The following is a 19,663-nucleotide window of genomic DNA, read 5'->3' as shown; positions in this document are numbered from 1 at the left end:
GCAACTGTCCTTTGAAATCTACTGCTGTGTTTGTATTGAGATTATACATGATGTGAGTGACTAGGCCAGCCTGTTCCAGAAATGCTAGAATCTCCTGGTGGCTGGCTTACTGCATTGATCATTCATCTATCCAGTGTGCCTTCCCTTTCTCCTTCACTGGGGGTCAGACTTACACGAGTATCTGATAGTCACTCAGCTATCGCCAGCTCCTTCCACATTTTTTTTCATTCCCACTAATTTCTTAGCACATTTTTTAGATAAGAAATATTTTAATCCAAAATATGAATACTGTCATTTTATACAAACACAATTATAAAATATAAATTAAAAAAAATTTTTGTTTGTTTGTTTGTTTTTTTTTTGATTTTTCGAGACAGGGTTTCTCTGTTGTTTTTGGTGCCTGTCCTGGAACTAGCTCTTGTAGACCAGGCTGGCCTCGAACTCACAAGGATTCGCTTGCCTCTGCCTCCCGAGTGCTGGGATTAAAGGCGTGCGCCACCACCGCCCGGCTAAATTTAAATTTTATATGGAAGGGGTTCAAGAGGGCAAAAGTGCTTGGGGCCTAAAAAGCTTATAAGCTGTGAGCACAGGTTCAAACCAACTCTAGCAATGGGAGCTCCAGGCCATTTAACAGCATTGGAGAAGAATGGCTCAAGGTTAACTGAAGGCCTGATTTGCTTTCTTGAGTATTAATTATGAAGAAGCACTAAGTATAATATTATTAATTACTTACCCAAGGCAGAACAAGAAATAAATACTAAGCTCATGATTTTACAATTGTGTCCTCCAAAAAGGCAGAGCTTGGGATGAAGGATCTCAGGTGTCTCTGGTCCTCCACTGCTGCGCACACTGTTGGAATGGACTTTTCTGGTAGTCTGCTTCATCAACTTCTGTGTTGCAAGCCTCCTTGGTTCCATACTCATCTGAGCTTCTTTAAGGCCTTGGCTCTAACTATTTTCAGGAGACCAAGGTTAGCAAGACCAGCATGGGGGCCACCTGCAGTCGTCAAAGCATGTAGACATTTTAAAATATTACAAGGACAACTCTGTTGTACTCTTCTCTTCAGCCAGTCTATTTTCTTCCTTGCTTTTGTAATTGGAAAGGAACAACTTTTCTATCTAAGTCAAGAATTCCTCAGTGCTGAAGCACTTGGCTACTTTGCTCAGTGTTTTCCTTAGACACTCCAGAAGTTTCTGCAAACAGGTTAGGTCAGAATCCCAGCGAAAGAGTCTACCCATGGGAACACTGCTCTGAGAAAGCCTGTATTTCTCAATTATCCATCCTGTCTTTTCAAACACTCATTCCCATAGAGGTTCTTCTAACAGCTGTTGTACTTCAAGTTTGTAAATGACAGACACCATGAGGACTAACTTCTGCACTTATAACCAAGTAGATCATCTGGGAGCATGGAAAAGGGTTACTTCAATTATATGGATTAACAATCATTCCAATGAGCTTTGCTCCTCTTCTGGAGAAGTAACTCTGGTTGTGTGTCAATATCTCATAAAGACGGATCAGGATCAAATGCAGGATGAGAATGGTACCACCCAATAACACTGTAGCCTCTAAGAGCCAAAGTTCCTGAGGCCTGTATTTGTGATACAGGGTCCATCGCGCATTGTAGTCCTGTGCTCAGATTGTTACATGGTTCCGCAGCATAGACTTCAAGGGTCTTCTCAGCCTCTGAGTATCTTCCTCCTAACAGCCCAATCCCTTCTGCCATAGACACGTGAGCATGCAAATTCATTATTAAAAGTGCTTCTGAAGCTACTTTCACCTGAAATGATTCCTGCTTTTCTTCACTGAAAAATTACAAGGTATCAGTTGGAAGGGATCAACTGAACTTTTTGATAGTTTTAAAAGTTTTGAAGATTTAACAGGTTTACACCTTTCCTCTTCTCTTCTTTTGGCCAGCTCCTCTACAGACAGATGCTCCAATGTTTGCCCTTCTAAGTCTTGTGCATCACTTCATTTTCCCATGGGTCTCGGGCCCTATGTCTCCTTGTATGCATACACTGTAGGGCCAGGCGAGCTGGCAGGCTGCTTCTGCACCTGTTCTGTCACTCACTCGTACTTCAGTGACTGGCTGTGGCCTGTTATGTATTGCCTGCTCACATCCAAAATTGGTTGCTCCTATCAACTTGAGGTATGTATGTATAAATCCATCCAATGCAATTAGCACCCTGCAGTTCTTCAAGCCAGGAAATGCTGAGGTCTTATTTAAGTATTTCGGTTTGCATATTTCCCACTGATCCAAAATGTAGTTTCTAATCTTCAATTAGCATTCTGGTGTTTTAACTTGGTGACCCTCAAAAACTTCAGAAATTGCTTGCTTTTCTTTTTCTTGAATGACATTTCTATCTATTTCCACTTCTTGCTCTTGTGGCTTAAATTCTTCTCCCTCATGGTTGTCCTCCACCATTTGGAAAAGAGGCAAAAGCATTTCATTTCCACTTGAATCCTGCTGCCTCTCTAAGGACTCTGGAGAGGGTGAGGGCTTGGTTTCGTCTGTTATTTCTTTTCTGTCTTGCACATCATAGCCTTGAACCAATTTATTGTACTTCTCACTTAATTCGACTGAGTTTTTGCCATTATTGATTTGTTTTGTAGCCCATGATGTAATTTCTGAGCTTGAACATACTTCTGCATCACTTGGCTTCATATTCTGAAGATACTCCCCAGAATAGTTAGCTAAGGAGCCTTTTGAGCATATGAATTCTTCGTGATTGGCTTCACAAATTTTACTATTAGGAATGTCTAAAGTGAGATGGTTGCCAGAATTCTTTTCTGGTGTTTGAGAAGTCAACTCATCCAGTTCGTCTGACATGTCTACATCTTCATTATCAGATAACTTTTCAATTTTTACAGCATTGAAGTTAGAATCAGCACGCCCTCAAACACGATGCTGCCCACACCTCATCCTCTCGTCTTTAGATTTCCGCTGGAGATTGCTGCTGCTCTTCTTTCTCCACACCCCACTTTACCTTATTTTTAAAGTACTCTTCAAAAAGTGTAACTCTTCACTTTTAAAACTGTGAGACTTTGAACTAGTGTTGCGATTTTGGTCCATCTTTGGTCAAATTTAGCCAGTCCTTTTTCAAATAATCCTTTTTCTTCTATCATCCACTTTACTGAATAACTGGCTGGTTTTGTAGGAGAATGTACCTTGTCAGTGTATTTTTTTATCATCTTCCTTTTGATTAATCCAGAATTTTTCTGGAAGTGATTTATTAGACAAATAATACTCTTCTTCCAACAGCATTTTCTCAATGACAGCTCTGTTCTCACCACTGGTCGTGCATCCACAGTCCAAGGAATACAGCCATTCTTCTTTCCCCATGCTGAATCAAGATAGTGATCTTGAAAGACTGATGCTGTATTTTCAACATTTCCTGGCTGTGCAGTCACCAGAACATCTCCTTCCACATCCACACCCGCCTCCTCTGCCTCCATGGCTGCACCCCTCTTAATCCCTTCTTGGTACCTACTTCTCAGAAGACATCCTTTTTTTTTCTGCTACCCCTAAATGTTGATAAACCCACTCAGTGAACATACTCTTTGGTCATTGAGTGTAGATCTGTGTGGCTCTTTTTTTTTTATATATAGTTTCCATTTTTCTGTCAGCATTCTCTATTTGTCATGCAGCTATTTTTCAAGTGTTTTACATTAGTTCTTTAATAGAATGGCAAGTTCTTGTCTAGACAAGAGTGATTTATCTAAAAATTGCATGGGGCAAATACATCAAATGTCATTTTGAGAACTTAAGATTTAAACCATTTAGTTTAGAAAATATTTTTTCTGATGAATGCTGTATTTAAAACTAGGCTCTTCCTGGGGCTGGAACTGGCTGCTCTTACAGATAACTCGGGTTTATTTTCCAGCACCCACATGGCAGCTCATAACTGTCTACAGTTCTGGTTCCAGGGGATCCAGCACCCTCATACATGCAGGCAAAACACCAATGCACATAAAATTATTTTAAAATATAAGCTCTTTCCAAAACAGAATACTTTTATGTACAGTTACTTGAATTAGAAACAGTCAAAAAACACAATAGAAGAAATGGAGACTCCTAAATAATGATTTGTACATGCAATGTTGGTGCTGAACTCCTTTGGGGGGGGTGTTCATGACAGGGTGTCTTTGTATAGCCTCGGCTGTCCTAGAACTCACTCTGTAGACCAGACTGGCCTCAAACTCACAGAGATCTACCTGCCTTTACCTCCTGAGTGCTGGGAATAAAGGTGTGCACCACCACTGCCTGACTGGTGTAGGAGGTCCTTTTGTTTATGTGTTGCTTTCATTGGTTAATCAATAAAGAAACTGCTTGGCTTGATAGGACAGAACTTAGGTAGGCTGGGAAAACAGAACTGAATTCTGGGAGGAGGAGGGCAGAGTGAGAGACACACCGTGGAGCCGCTAGAATCAGACATGCAGAATCTTTCCTAGTAAGCCACTGTCACGTGGTGATACATAGACTAATAGAAATGGGCTGAACTAAGGTGTAAGAGTTAGCCAATAAGAAGCTAGAGCTAGGGCTGGAGAGATGGTTCAGTGATTAAGAGCATTGCCTGCTCTTCCAAAGGTCCTGAGTTCAATTCCCAGCAACCCCATGGTGGCTCATAACCATCTAAAATGAGATCTGATGCCCTCTTCTGGCCTGTAGGCAGACACACAGACAGAATATTGTATACATAATAAATAAATAAATAAATAAATAAATAAATAAATAAATAATTTTTTTTAAAAAAAAATAAGCTAGAGTTAATGGGCCAAACAGTGATTTAAATAATACACTTTCTGTGTGGTTATTTTGGGGCTAAGCTAGCCAAGCGGTTGGGACAAACAAGCGGGCCCTCCCCTTGCAACATATACAGTCCTGTCTATCCTGATCAGGAAGAGATTCAAAGAAGGAGCTGTGGACTGTTTGTGATCTTACATAGCTTAATAATTAGAGGACTGGGCTGGAGAGATGGTTCAGTGGTTAAGAGCATTGTCTGCTCTTTCAAAGGTCCTGAGTTCAATTCCCGGCAACCACATGGTGGCTCACAACCATCTGTAATGAGGTCTGGTGCCCTCTTCTGGCCTGAAGGCATACACTCAGAAAAAAATATTGTATACATAAATAAATAGATAAATAAATAAATATTAAAAAAAATAATTAGAGGACTGCGACATCCAACAAAGGTCACTGTTAGTAGTTTACGAGTAAAAGTGCACAACGTACACCACACGCTATACAAGCATCAGAAACTGTGAAGTAAAAGGTGAGAACTTGATTTAATGAAAAGGATGGAACGGTAATTCTGTGTGATTTCAGCCTTCTGTTAATATATATACTTTTTTTTTTCTTTTTGGTTTTTTGAGACAGTGTTTCTCTGTGTTGCCCTGACTGCCCTGGTTAGTAGATGAGGCTGGCCTTAAACTTAAGCTATCATTTTTGTTTTACATTGGTGGGATGAGTTAGTATTTGGTATCTTTCTGAGTAATTACCTATATTATTTCATCGAGGGTCCCATAGCTAATATGCCAGTGGTTCTCAACCTGTGCATCATGGCCTCTTTGGCAAACTTCTATGTCCCAAACTATTTACATCATGATTCTTAGCAGTAGCAGAACTACAGTTTTGAAGCAGTAACAAAAATAATTTTGTTGGGGTCAGCACACTGTGAGGAACTATGTTAGGAAGGTTGAGAACCACTGTACTAGGCATTTTCTCTTGACTCCAAAGAGAGCCTTTTGGAGACAACATGATCAGAAGGATGAGCACAGGCTGCATGCCCACAATAACTACCTTTCAAATACAGTCAGTTGTCATTTTTCATATAAACACATCTATAAAGAATAAAATGAAATTGCCAATGAACTTATATGAGGCAAATTTACAAAGCTCTTAAAAATTAAAGCCAGGTAGTGGTGGTGCATGCCTTTAATCCCAGCACTCTGGAGGCAGAGGCAGGCTGATCTCTGTGAGTTCAAGACCAGCCTGGTCCTCAAAGCAAGTTCCAGGACAGCCAGAAGTGTTACACAGAGAAACCCAGTCTTGAAAAAAACAAAAAAAGAAAAAAGAAAAAAAAATGACCAGCAAGATGGCTCAGGAGGTAAAGTTGCTTGCTGCCAAGCCTAACAGTCTTATCTTCAGGATCCAGCATGGCTGAAGGAGAGAAGTGACCCCACAAGATGTCCTCTGGTCTCTATATGCACACACACTATTATAGTGGTATATTGTTTTTATTTTAATAAATAAAGCTTGCCTGAAAGTCAGCGCAAAGCAGCCACACTAGTTAGCCATAGAATCTGGGTGGTGGTGGTGCTCGCCTTTACTCCCAGCACTAAGAGGAATATAAGATGGGAGGAGACAGCTCTCACGCTCAGTCTCATTCTAGGATTCAAGGAAGCAGGATCCCCATTTTAGTTGGAGGTAGAGGTAAGGTAGAGGTGGCTCCTGCTTTGCTTTTCTGACCTTAAGTTGGAGCCCCAATATCTGTCTCTGGGTTTTTATTAATAGTGCTACACACCATGTCACATACGTGCATACACACACACACACACACACACACACACACACACACACACACCATAAATAAAATTCTTAAAAATTTTAAAAACTCGGAGAACATTAGAGGAATCTGGGTGAAGACTTTATAGGCAGCCTGTGAAATACTTTTGTAATGTAATTCCGGTCTCTGATGCGAAAAGAGGTGACTAGGTATTTAGCAACTCCTTTAAAGAGAAAAAAATGTCTGCACTCTCACATTATGTGGCAAGTTAGGCATTCCTAATCTGAAAATTCAAACTCCAAAGTACTCCAAATCCCAAAACTTCTGGAGAGCCAATGTGATGCCACAGTGGAAATATCTCATGTGACAGAGTGCTATCAAGATGAATAAGTACTAAAATAACCTTCAGGCATATACAGGTATATAGAAAGCATAAGTGCTTTTTGTGCTTAGACTAGGCTCTCAAGTTCATGAAATTTTATTACTTATATGTACATATTCCAACAATTAAGAAATACGACATTCGAAGCACTTCCAGACCCAGACATCTGCTCTCAATGTTTCTAACAACCGCTTCTGTACTGATGAGAGTAAGCTCATGACCCAGCTTAAACTTGCCCTCAGAGTTTCCGTTTACTGTGAGCATCAGTTCCCCAGCATCCCATGCACCTTAAGGTCAATTTGATAAAGATGAAAAGAAGCATCATTCCTACTACTTTTTACTGTTTTGTTAAACACGCTGTCTGCGGCTGTGGAGATGGCTCAGTTGCTAAGCTGCTTGCTTTAGGAGCTGTTGGAAATTGGCCTTGTCTTCCTCACCAGTGTCCCTTCTGGATATCCAGTGTTCTCTGCTTCAGTCTCACACAGCCAGAGTTGTCCCAGATGTTACACTAGTCCTTGACATCAAGCTTTGAGTCACGATGCTGTGCCCCTTGATAGCTGTCCTCCTAACACTCTTGTCACCTGTCAGTTTTCCTTTGTCAACTTAGGATGTAACACCTTAATTTCTAATGTCAAGGTAAGGGACCCTTCTCTGAACTCTTGGAAGGTGTATGCCTGCCTTTTTTGTTGTTGCTGTTGCTCTTGGCTGTTTTCTTTGTCTCTTGATTTATCTTTTTTTTTTAAAGTAAATTTTATTAAATTATAAAAGTTTCCATTTCCTCCCCTCTTCCCAACACCCTCCCACTCCCCCCACTCCCTCTCCTCCTCCCTCTTCGTCCCTTAGGGCAGTCAGGGTTTCCTGCCCTGTGGGAAGTTCAAGTTCCTCCCCCCTCCCTCCAGGTCCAGGAAGGTGAGTATCCAAACAGACTGGATCCCCAAAATCCAGAATATGCAGAGGAAACAGGTCCCAGTATCATAGTCAATGGCTTTTCAGAAAGACTTCGGGCCAGCCACATTCAGAGAATCCGGCCAAATTCCGAGAATCTGGTTAGATCACGTCCTCGTTCAGTCCCAGTCCAACTGGCCTTGGTAAACTCTCATTAGATCCATTTCCTTGTATCAGTGGGTGATAGCATCCCTCGCAGTACTGATTTCGGTTTTCATGTTCTTCCTCCTTCTGCTCCTCATTTGGACCTCGGGGGGGCTCAGTTCGGTGCTCCAATGTGGGTCTCCGACTTTATCGCCGTCCTTCGCCAGATGAAGGATCTATGGTGATAAGCAAAATATACATCAGTATGGTTATGGGCCACGGCCGATTCAGGCACCCTCTCCTCTGTCCAGAGAACAATCTGGGGGATCTTTCCTTGGACCTGGGATCCCATATATAATCAAGTCTCCTGTAAACCCTAAAATGGCTCCCTTAGTTGAAATATATTCTTCCCTGATCCCATATTCATCCTTCCTCCCTCCCCCACCCATCCCAGGCCACCGAGCTTTCCCCATTCCTCCCCTACTCCCTTCTCTCTAACCCTCTCCCCTTCCATCAACCCTCCCACCACCCCATGCACCCGAGGTTACCTGGGACTCTTGTCTATTTCCTACCTCCTGGTGGATAGCTAAATAATCTTCATCAGGTTCATCTTCTTATTTAGCTTCTCTAGGATCACGAATAATAGGCTCAAAGACCTTTAATTATGGTTAGAATCCACTTATGAGTGAATACATACCGTGTTCCTCTTTTTGGGTCTGGCTTACCTCACTCAGTAAAGCGTTTTCTATTTCCATCCATTTGCATGCAAAATTCAAGATGTCATTGTTTTTTACCGCCGAGTAAAACTCTAATGTGTATATGTTCCACACCTTTTTTGACCATTCTTCTATTGAGGGGCACCTAGGCTGTTTCCAGGTTCTGGCTATTACAAATAGTGCTGCTATGAACATAGTAGAACAAATGCTTTTGTAGTATGTTAGGGAATCTTTAGGGTATATTCCCAAGAGTGGAATTGCTGGGTCCTGAGGGAGGTTGACTCCCAGTTTCCTGAGAAACCGCCACACTGATTTCCACAGTGGCTGCACGAGTTTGCATTCCCACCAACAATGGATGAGTGTTCCCCTCACCCCACATCCTCTCCAGCATAGGCTATCATTGGTGTTTTTGAGTTTAGCTATTCTGACAGGTGTAAGATGGTATCTCAAAGTGGTTTTGATTTGCATTTCCAAGGGAGCTAAAGGTATACAATGGAAGAAGGAAAGCATCTTTAACAAATGGTGCTGGCATAACTGGATGTCAACCTGTAAAAAAATGAAAGTAGATCCATATCTATCATCATGCACAAAAATCAAGTCCAAATGGATTAAAGACATCAACATTAATCCGTCCACTTTGAACCTGATAGAAGAGAAAGTGGGAAGTAGTCTACAAGATATAGGCACAGGAGGCCTCTTCCTAAGTAGGACCCCAGCAGCACAGACAATAAGAGAAACAATGAATAAATGGGATCTACTGAAACTGAGAAGCTTCTGTAAAGCAAAGGACACTGTCAGTAGGACAAAAAGGCTGCCTTCTGACTGGGAGAAGATCTTCACCAACCCCTCATCAGACAAAGGTCTGATCTCCAAAATATACAAAGAACTCAAGAAACTAGGCACTAAAACTCTAATTAACCCAATTAAAAAATGGGGTACTGATCTGAACAGAGAATTCACAACAGATGAACTTCGAATGGCCAGAAGACACTTAAGGTCATGCTCAACCTCCTTGATTTATCTTTTGTGCTACATTCAAAGTTTTGAAAGTAAACGAACAGTAGTCAGCTGCATAGACTACAGATGAACACTAGAGGTCAGTCGTGTCTTGTAATTAAATAGATGAACAGCAGCCAGGGGCAGGCCGACACTCTAGATGAATACCAGGGCAGCCGAGCGAATGAACGACTTGGGACTCTGCTATTGCTTGGTGTTTTGTTTGTGCTTTTTTTCCTTTGTCTTTGTTTGTTTGTTTTGAGACAAGGTCTCACTATGTAACCCAGGCTGTCCTAGAAATTATGTAGACCAGGCTAGACTCAAACTCACAGAAATCACCTGCCTTAAGTGCTGGAATTTAAGACTTGTGCCACTGTGTCCTGCCTTAAACTTAGCTTTTAAAATGTCTCCTTCCCCATCCCCAGCTAAATCTTGGTGATTTTAATTTTTATGTATTTATGAACTAAAGTTTTTATTTTTAAAACATACCAAGTTTTAATACCTAGTCAGGTTCAACAAGGAACAGTTAAACACTTATTTGAAGCCACCTTGCTGTATATTACTGTGCACTGCCAGCTACTATTTGCTAACAACCAAAAACAAGACATGAATTCTTTTGAAAGAATCATGGATTTTGAGGAAAGGGCTAGAAACTGTCTTTTAAATTTTGCTTCAATTTTCACAACGGATATACTCTAGCCTTAACTATAAGAGCAGTAAAGGGTTTACAATCTACCACAATTCACTATTGAATATCAGAGCGTTGAAAGAGGCCTGGCCAATATGCAAAAGGGTTATTTTATAGCAAAGACAAACATTTAGGTGTTTGGAAATGTTTTATAACACTTTGATTTTTCTTAAAATGTTTTTGATATTTCTTTCATCTGTATTATTATTTTATATGCATAGGTGTTTTTTCTACATATATATCTATGCACCGTGTACATGTAGTGCTTGCAGAGGTCAGAAGAATTCATTAGCTCCCCTGAGAGTAGAGTTACATATAGATGGTTGTGAGAAGCCATGTGGGTACTGAGAATTGGACCTGGGTCCTCTGGAAGGGCAGCCAGTCAGTGCTTGCTCGCTCTCTATCTGTCTGTCTGTCTGTCTGTCTATCATCTATCTATCTATCTATCTATCTATCTATCTATCTATCTATCAATCATCTACCTATCTATTATTTATCTATCTATCCTCTGGAAGGGCAGCCAGTCAGCTCTCTCTCTCTCTCTATCTGTCTGTCTGTCTGTCTGTCTATCATCTATCTATCTATCTATCTATCTATCAATCATCTACCTATCTATTATTTATCTATCTATCCTCTGGAAGGGCAGCCAGTCAGCTCTCTCTCTCTCTCTTTCTCTCTCTCTTTCTCTCTCTCTCTCTCTCTCTCTCTCTCTCTCTCTCTCATTTATCTGTCATCTATCTATCATCTATCTATCTATCGATCGATCGATCTATCTATCATGTATCTAGCATCTGTCATCTATCTATCTATCTATCTATCTATCTATCTATCTATCTATCTATCTATCATGTATCTAACATCTGTCATATATCTATCATCTATCTATCTATCTATCTATCTATCTATCTATCTATCTATCTACATATCTAGATAGCTATCTATTTTTATGTGCACTGGTGCTTTGCCTGCGTGTATGCCTATGTAAGGGTGTCCAGTCTCCTGAAACTGAAGTTGCAGACATTTGTGAGCCACCACATGGTTGCTAGGAATTGAACCTGGGCCCTCTGGAAGAGCAACCAGTGCTCTTCTCAACCACTGAGCCACCTCTCCAGTCCCCACTGGGTTTTTTTTAATTTGTTTATTTATTTATTAAAAATTTCCACCTCTTCCCCGCCTCCCTTCTCCCTCCCCCTCCCCACCTCCCCCTCCCCACCTCCCCCTCCCTCTCTAGTCTTAAGAGCAGTCAGGGTTCCCTGCCCCGTGGGAAGTCCAAGGTCCTCCCCCCTCCATACCGGTCTATAAAGGTGACCATCCAAACAAACCAGGCTCCCACAAAGTCAGTCCATGCAGTAGAATAAAATCCCAGTGCCATTGTCCTTGACTTCTCAGTCAGCCTTCATTGCCAGGCACGTTCAGAGACTCCATTTTGATCACATGCTCCATCACTCAAGGTCCAGCTGGCCTTGGTGAGCTCCCATTAGATTAGTCCCACCGTCTCAGTGGGTGGATGCACCCCTCGTGATCCTGACTTCCTTGCTCACGTTCTGCCTCCTTCTGCTCCTCATTTGGACTTTGGAAGCTAAGTCCAGTGCTCCAATGTGGGTCTCTGTCTCTATCTCCATCCATCGCCAGATGAAGGTTCTATGGTGATATGCAAAATATTCATCAGTATGGCTATGGGACAAGGCCAGTTCAGGCACCCTCTCCTCTTCTGCCCAGGGAACAATTTGGGAATCTCTCCTTGGACCTGGGAACCCCTCTAGAATCAAGTCTCTTGCAAACCCTAAAATGGTTCCCTTAGTTGAGATATTTACTTCCCTGCTCCCATATCCATCCTTCCTCCATCCCATCCATCCCATTCCCCTAAACTATCCCGAATCCTCCCCTTCTCCCTTCTCTCTGCCCATCTCCCCTTACATCCATCCCCCACCTCCCACCACCCCCATGCACCCAAGTTTGCCTGGCAATCTTGTCTACTTCCAATATCCAGGAGGATAACTATATGATTTTCTTCAGGTTCACCTTCTTATTTAGCTTCTCTAGGATCACAAATTATAGACTCAAAGACCTTTAATTATGGCTAGAATCCACTTATGAGTGAGTACATACCATATTCCTCTTTTTGGGTCTGGGTTACCTCACTCAGTAAAACGTTTTCTATTTCCATCCATTTGCATGCAAAATTCAAGATGTCATTGTTTTTTACCGCCGAGTAAAACTCTAATGTGTATATGTTCCACACCTTCTTTAACCATTCTTCTATTGAGGGGCACCTAGGTTGTTTCCAGGTTCTGGCTATTACAAATAGTGCTGCTATGAATATAGTTGAACAAATGCTTTTGTAGTATGATAGGGCATCTCTTGGGTATATTCCCAAGAGTAGAATTGCTGGGTCCTGAGGGAGGTTGACTCCCAGTTTCCTGAGAAACCGCCACACTGAATTCCACAGTGGCTGCACAAGTTTGCATTCCCACCAACAATGGATGAGTGTTCCCCTCACTCCACATCCTCTCCAGCATAGGCTATCATTGGTGTTTTTGAGTTTAGCTATTCTGACAGATGTAAGATGGTATCTCAAAGTTGTTTTGATTTGCATTTCCCTGGTCGCTAAGGAGGTTGAGCATGACCTTAAGTGTCTTTTGGCCATTCGAAGTTCTTCTGTTGAGAATTCTCTGTTCAGTTCAGTACCCCATTTTTTAAATTGGGTTAATTAGAGTTTTAGTGTCTAGTTTCTTGAGTTCTTTGTATATTTTGGAGATCAGACCTTTGTCTGATGAGGGGTTGGTGAAGATCTTTTCCCAGTCAGAAGGTAGCCTTTTTGTCTTACTGACAGTGTCCTTTGCTTTACAGAAGCTTCTCAGTTTCAGGAGGGCCCATTTATTCATTGTTTCTCTTATTGTCTGTGCTACTGGGGTTCTACCTAAGAAGTGATCTCCTGTGCCCATGTCTTGTAGACTACTTCCCACTTTCTCTTCTATCAGGTTCAATGTGGTCAGATTAATATTGAGGTCTTTAATCCATTTGGACTTGAGTTTTGTGCATGGTGATAGATATGGATCTACTTTCATTCTTCTACAGGTTGACATCCAGTTATGCCAGCACCATTTGTTAAAGATGCTTTCTTACTTCCATTGTATTCTTTTAGCTCCCTTGTCGAAAATCAGGTGTTCATAGATTTGTGGGTTAATATCTGGGTCTTCTATTCGATTCCATAGGTCAACTTCTCTGTTCTTATGCCAATACCAAGCTGTTTTCAATACTGTAGCTCTGTAATAGAGTTTGAAGTCAGGGATGGTAATTCCTCCAGAAGTTCCTTTATTGTATAAGATTGTTTTGGCTATCCTGGGTTTTTTGTTTTTCCATATAAAGTTGACTATTGTTCTCTCAAGGTCTGTGAAGAATTTTGTTGGAATTTTGATGGGGATTGCATTGAATCTATAGATTGCTTTTGGTAGAATTGACATTTTTACTATGTTGATCCTCCCAATCCAAGAGCAAGGGAGATTTTTCCATTTTCTGGTATTCTCATCAATTTCTTTCTTCAAAGACTTAAAGTTCTTGTCAAATAGGTCTTTCACTTCCTTGGTTAGAGTTACCCCAAGATATTTTAGGCTATTTGTGGCTATCATGAAAGGTATTGTTTCTCTAATTTCCCTCTCTGTTTCTTTATCCTTTTTGTATAGGAGGGCCACTGATTTTTTTGGAGTTGATCTTGTATCCTGCCACAGTACTAAAGGTGTTTATCAGCTGTAGGAGTTCTTTGATAGAGTTTTTGGGGTTGCTTATGTACACTATCATATCGTCTGCAAATAATGAAAGTTTAACTTCATCCTTTCCAATTCGAATCCCCTTGATCCCCTTATGTTGTCTTATTGCTATTGCTAGAACTTCAAGAACTATATTGAAGAGGTATGGAGAGAGTGGACAACCTTGTCGTGTTCCTGATTTTAGTGGAATGGCTTTGAGTTTCTCTCCATTCAATTTGATGTTAGCTGTTGGCTTGCTGTAAATAGCTTTTATTATATTTAGGTATGATCCTTGTATCCCCAGTCTCTCCAACACCTTTATCATAAAGGGGTGTTGAATTTTGTCAAATGCTTTTTCAGCATCTAATGAAATGATCATATGGTTTTTTTCTTTCAGTTTATTTATATGATGGATTACATTGATAGATTTGCGTATGTTGAACCAGCCCTGCATCTCTGGGATGAAGCCTACTTGATCATAATGGATAATTTTTCTACTGTGTTCTTGGATTCGGTTTGCCAGTATTTTATTGAGAATTTTTGCATCGATGTTCATGAATGAGATTGGCCTGTAATTCTCTTTCTTGGTTGTGTCTTTGTGTGGTTTTGGTATCAGGGTAACTGTAGCTTCATAAAAAGAGTTTGGCAATGACTCTTCTGTTTCTATATTGTGAAATACATTAAGGAGTATAGGTATTAGCTCTTTCTGGAAGTTCTGGTAGAATTCTGCATTGAAACCATCTGGTCCTGGGCTTTTTATTTGGTAGGGAGATTTTTGATAACAGCTTCTAATTCTTCGCGACTAACAGGTCTATTTAGATTGTTCACCTGGTCTTGGTTCACCTTTGATAATGGTACTTATCTAAAAAATGTCCATTTATTTTACATTTTCCATTTTTGTGGCATACAGGCTTTTGTAGTAAGATCTAATGATTCTCTGAATTTCCTCTGTGTCTGTGGTTATGTCCCCCTTTTCATTTCTGATCTTATTAATTTGCATGTTCTCTCTCTGCCGTTTGATTAGTTTGGAGAGGGGTTTGTCAATCTTGTTGATTTTCTCCAAGAACCAGCTGTTTGTTTCATTGATTCTTTGGATTGTTTTCTGTGTTTCTAGCTTGTTGATTTCAGCCCTCAGTTTGATTATTTCCAGTCTTCTACTCCTCCTGGGTGAATCTGCTTCTTTTTTTTTTCTAGAGCTTTCAGGTGTGCTGTTAAGTCTCCAATGTGTGCTTTCTCCATTTTCTTTAATTGGGCACTTAGTGCTATGAACTTTCCTCTTAGAACTGCTTTCACAGTGTCCCATAGGTTTGAGTATGTTGTGTCTTTATTTTCATTAAATTCAAGGAAGACTTTAATTTCTTTCTTTATTTCTTCCTTGACCCAGGGGTGATTTAGTAGTTGACTGTTCAACTTCCATGAGTTTGTTGGCTTCCTGGGGGTAGCATTGTTGTTGAATTCTAACTTTAATCCATGGTGATCTGACAAGACACAGGTGGTTACTAATATTTTTTTGTATCTGTGGAAGTTTTCTTTGTTACCGAGTATGTGGTCAATTTTCGAGAAGATTCCATGAGCTGCAGAGAAGAAGGTATATTCTTTCCTATTTGGGTGGAGTGTCCTATAGATGTCTGTTAAGTCCATTTGATTCAATACCTCCAATAATTCTCTTATTTCTCTGTTAGGTTTCTGTCTGATTGACCTGTCCATTGGTGAAAGAGGTGTGTTGAAGTCTCCTACTATTAGTGTGTGAGGTTTGGTGACTGCCTTGAGTTCTAGAAGTGTTTCTTTTACATAAGTGGGTGCCTTTATATTAGGGGCATAGATATTCAGGATTGAGACTTCCTCCTGATGAATTGTTCCTGTTATGAGTAAAAAATGTCCATCTCCATCTCTTCTGACTGATTTTAGTTTGAAGTCAATCTTGTTAGAAATTAGAATGGCCACACCCGCTTGTTTCTTAGGTCCGTTTTCTTGGAAAACCTTTTCCCAACCCTTTACTCTGAGTAGATGTCTGTCTTTGTGATTGAGGTGTGTTTCTTGTAAACAGCAGAATGTTGGATCCTGTTTTTGTATCCAATCTCTTAGTCTGTGCCTTTTTATAGGTGAATTGAGTCCATTGATATTAAGTGATATTAATGACCAGTGGTTGTTGACTCCGGTTATTTTGGGGGGGGGTAGTAGAGTTTGTGTGTTTCCCTTTTTTGAGTTGTGCTTGTGAAGGGTTGCTAGATGTCTGAGTTACTGTGGGCAGTGTTGACAATGTTGGATTCCTTGGGTTGTGATTTTCCTTCTATTACTTTCTGTAAGGCTGGATTTGTGGCTATGTATTGTTTAAATTTGTTTTTATCCTGGAATATTTTGTTTTCTCTGTTGATAGTGAATGATAGCTTGGCTGGGTATAGTAGTCTGAGTTTGCATCCATGGTCTCTTAGTTTCTGCAGTACCTCTATCCAGGACCTTCTGGCTTTCATGGTTTCCATAGAGAAGTCCGGTGTAATTCTGATAGGTTTACCTTTATAAGTTACTTGACCTTTTTCCTTTGCAGCTCTTAATATTCTCTCTTTAATCTGAATGTTTTGTGTTTTGATTATTATATGGCGAGGGAATGTTTTTTTTTGATCCAGTCTATTCGGTATTCTGTATGCTTCTTGAACCTTCATAGGAATATTGTTCTTTAGGTTGGGAAAGTTTTCTTCTATAATTTTGTTGAATATATTTTCTGGGCCTTTGATCTGCAATTCTTCTTCTTCTTCTACTCCTATCATTCTTAGATTTGGTCTTTTTATTGTGTCCCAAATTTCTTGAATGTTTTGTGATAAGAATTTGTTGGATTTGCTGTTTTCTTTGATCAGAGCGTTTATTTTCTCTATGGTGTCTTCAGAATCTGACATTCGTTCTTCTATCTCTTGTATTCTATTGATTATGCTTGTTTCTGTAGTCTCTGTTTGTTTACCTAGATTTTCCATATCCAGTGGGCCCTTGGTTTGTGTTTTCTTCATTGCCTCCATTTCAGTTTTCAATTCTTGAACTGTTTCCATTGACTGTTTGATTGTTTTTTCTTGGTTTCCCAGGGTGTCATTTATGGATTTACTCATTTTTTCAAACTTTTTGTTATACTTCTCTTCCATTTCTTTAAGGGAGTTATTCATACCCTGTTTAAGGGATTCTATTGCTTTCATAATGACACTGTTTTCCACTTCTTCTGGAATAGGGTGTTCAAGTCCTTCTGTTGTAAGATCGCTGGGATCTGGTGTTTTCATGTTGCTTTTCAGATTGTTAGAGGAATTCTTGCCTTGGCGCCTGCCCATCTCTTCCTTCAAATGCTCTCCAATGGATCTTCTGGTACAGGGTCAGATTCCCTTGTTGGCCAGGGACCTTGCCCACTGATGGATCTTCTGCTACAGTATCAGTGCCCCTTGCTGGCCAGGAATCTCGCTGACTAAAGGCCTACCTTGCTGCTGGCAGGCTATTAAAACAAAGGAACTCCCTCCTGACCGGTTGCACTCACAACCCCTTCATTTTTTTTTTAAGTGACAGATTTATTTTTATGTGGCCCTTTGGAATCAGAGACAGTTGTATGCTGCCATGTGGGTGCTGGGAATTGAACCTGGGTCTTCTGGAAGAGCAGCCGATGCTTTTAACAACGGAACCATCTCTCCAGCCTGCCAGTCAATAATTTTAACTGCTGAGCCATCATCCCTCCAGCAATTATAGTTCTTATATACAGAAAGACTCTTAGAATTTTTGCTCTAGTCAGACATGGTGATGCACACCTATAATCCCAGCACTTGGGCGGCAGAGGTAGGTGAATCCTTGTGAGTGTGAGGCCAGTTTGGTCTACATCTTGAGTTCCAGGACTCTGTCTCAAAAAATGTTCTTACTTGTATTTATTGTTTGTGTGTGTGTGTGTGTGTGTGTGTGTGTGTGTGTGCTCATGCATGTGTGTCCCATAGCAACTGTATAAAGGTCAGAGGACAATTTGTTGAGGTGGGTCTCTATTTTCAATATGTGGACACCAGGGATTGAACTCAGGTCATTAGACTTGGTGGCAATTACCTTTACTCACTCAGCTAGCTCCAGACCCTAGAAAAACTCTTATTAACTATACTATTTTTCTTCTCAAACCCAGTAAACCTTCTGTCTTATCAGCATTGTAAGTGGTTCCATTCCCATTTAATTATAACTTAAGTATGATCATCCTATACTTTTTCCTTTTCTTCTGTAATCAATATCCAAGTTATTGACAAAATTTATTGATTTTTGAAAGGGAGAGGGAAGGAAAGAAGGGGAGTGGGGCAAAATTTATAGTTCAATTAAAAGCAATAACATATAAAAATTATTGATTTTGCCCCTAAAATATATGCCTAGTCTGTCCACTACCCTAGCTCTTCCAGCCCCTAGTGTAAATCATCTACTATTCCTCTGCCCAGGCTGCTATGAACCACAGTGAAAAAGAGCAACTTCACTCAAAATCTGGTCTATAGAGTGCCCTCCAAGAATACTCTCGGGTAGAAGGTCACCTGGAATTGGAAATCATCCAAGGAAGTGCTCATTCTGAAAGGAACTAGGAAACACTTGAGGTGACCAGTCCTAGACATGTCACAAAGTCAATCAGTCCTGGTTCTTCAGGAAAAGAAAATTTCTGTCCCTTGTTGCAGCAGATGTGACTGACAATGTTTTTTTCTTTGTTGAATGCTAAATGTTCAGAACTGCGAAAATGGGACTACTTACATTAGTGAAGGAACACCACGACTTGAAAGCATTTCTTCTGGGATAGTCATGCTTTTTGTCATCTGAAAGGTGACTGCAGCTTTTGAAGATAATTGACAATGCCATCTTTTTCTTGTAATCAGCTGAACTACTTTGCAACTCATCTTGAAGATCATTTATTTGGTAACCCCTCCTTCCAGAGAATTGATAGTGGTTGGGTTAGAAACAAAGCATTTTCTTTTTTCTTTAAAGAGTGTATAACTTCTCCCATAAAGTCTCCTGGCTACGATATAGAGCAGTATATTAAAGCTTCCTGGAAATGTATTTTTAACTTTATTCAGCAGATCGCCTGTAACCTGAAATTAGGATGTATTTGTACTTTGTTGCCTCATTTCACAGAGAAATGAAGGGTGATATTTTGAAGATTAGGAATGAAGTGTTCCTGCCATCTTCAATTTCTCTGGTCTTTGGGGTTTTCTAATTCTAGTTGTTTTTCACTATGTTCTTTGATTTCATCTTCTATCTAGGACAGAGAGGAAACATTAGGCAGGTATAACTGTTGCAAATACTACCTAGCTAGCACTCATAATGCAGAGAAGTTTGTTATGTAGTGCCAGGGACTGAGTTCATAGCTTCATGCGTGTTTGACTAGTGCTCCATCGATTGAGCCACAACTCCAGGCCCATTTTCTCCAATATTTCTAATATTCACATAAAAGTCTTTTATTTTACTTTTTCCATTTTGTATGCTGCTGAGGTGTGTATATGTTTGCATGTTTGTTGTGGGGGGGTACACAAATATTTGTCTGTTCGCATGCATGTACAGGTGTTATGGAGATACATGAGCATTTGTCTGTTTGCATGCATGTGCAGGTGTTGGAGTATACAAGCACTTGT

At 40.4% G+C, this 19,663-nt stretch overlaps 1 pseudogene; it reads right to left on the bottom strand.

The window, feature by feature from the left end:
* Positions 1–1,031: 1,031 nt before the first annotated feature.
* LOC125409124 (deubiquitinase MYSM1 pseudogene) lies at positions 1,032–3,453 on the bottom strand (annotated as a pseudogene).
* Between the last annotated feature and the right edge of the window lie 16,210 nt (positions 3,454–19,663).

This window comes from Myodes glareolus, chromosome 13 (genome assembly GCF_982192425.1).
Source record: "Myodes glareolus chromosome 13, mMyoGla1.1, whole genome shotgun sequence".
NCBI classification, from domain to species: Eukaryota; Metazoa; Chordata; class Mammalia; order Rodentia; family Cricetidae; genus Myodes; species Myodes glareolus.
Note: the sequence above shows the minus strand (reverse complement) of the source record. Positions and strands in the feature narration are given on the sequence as shown.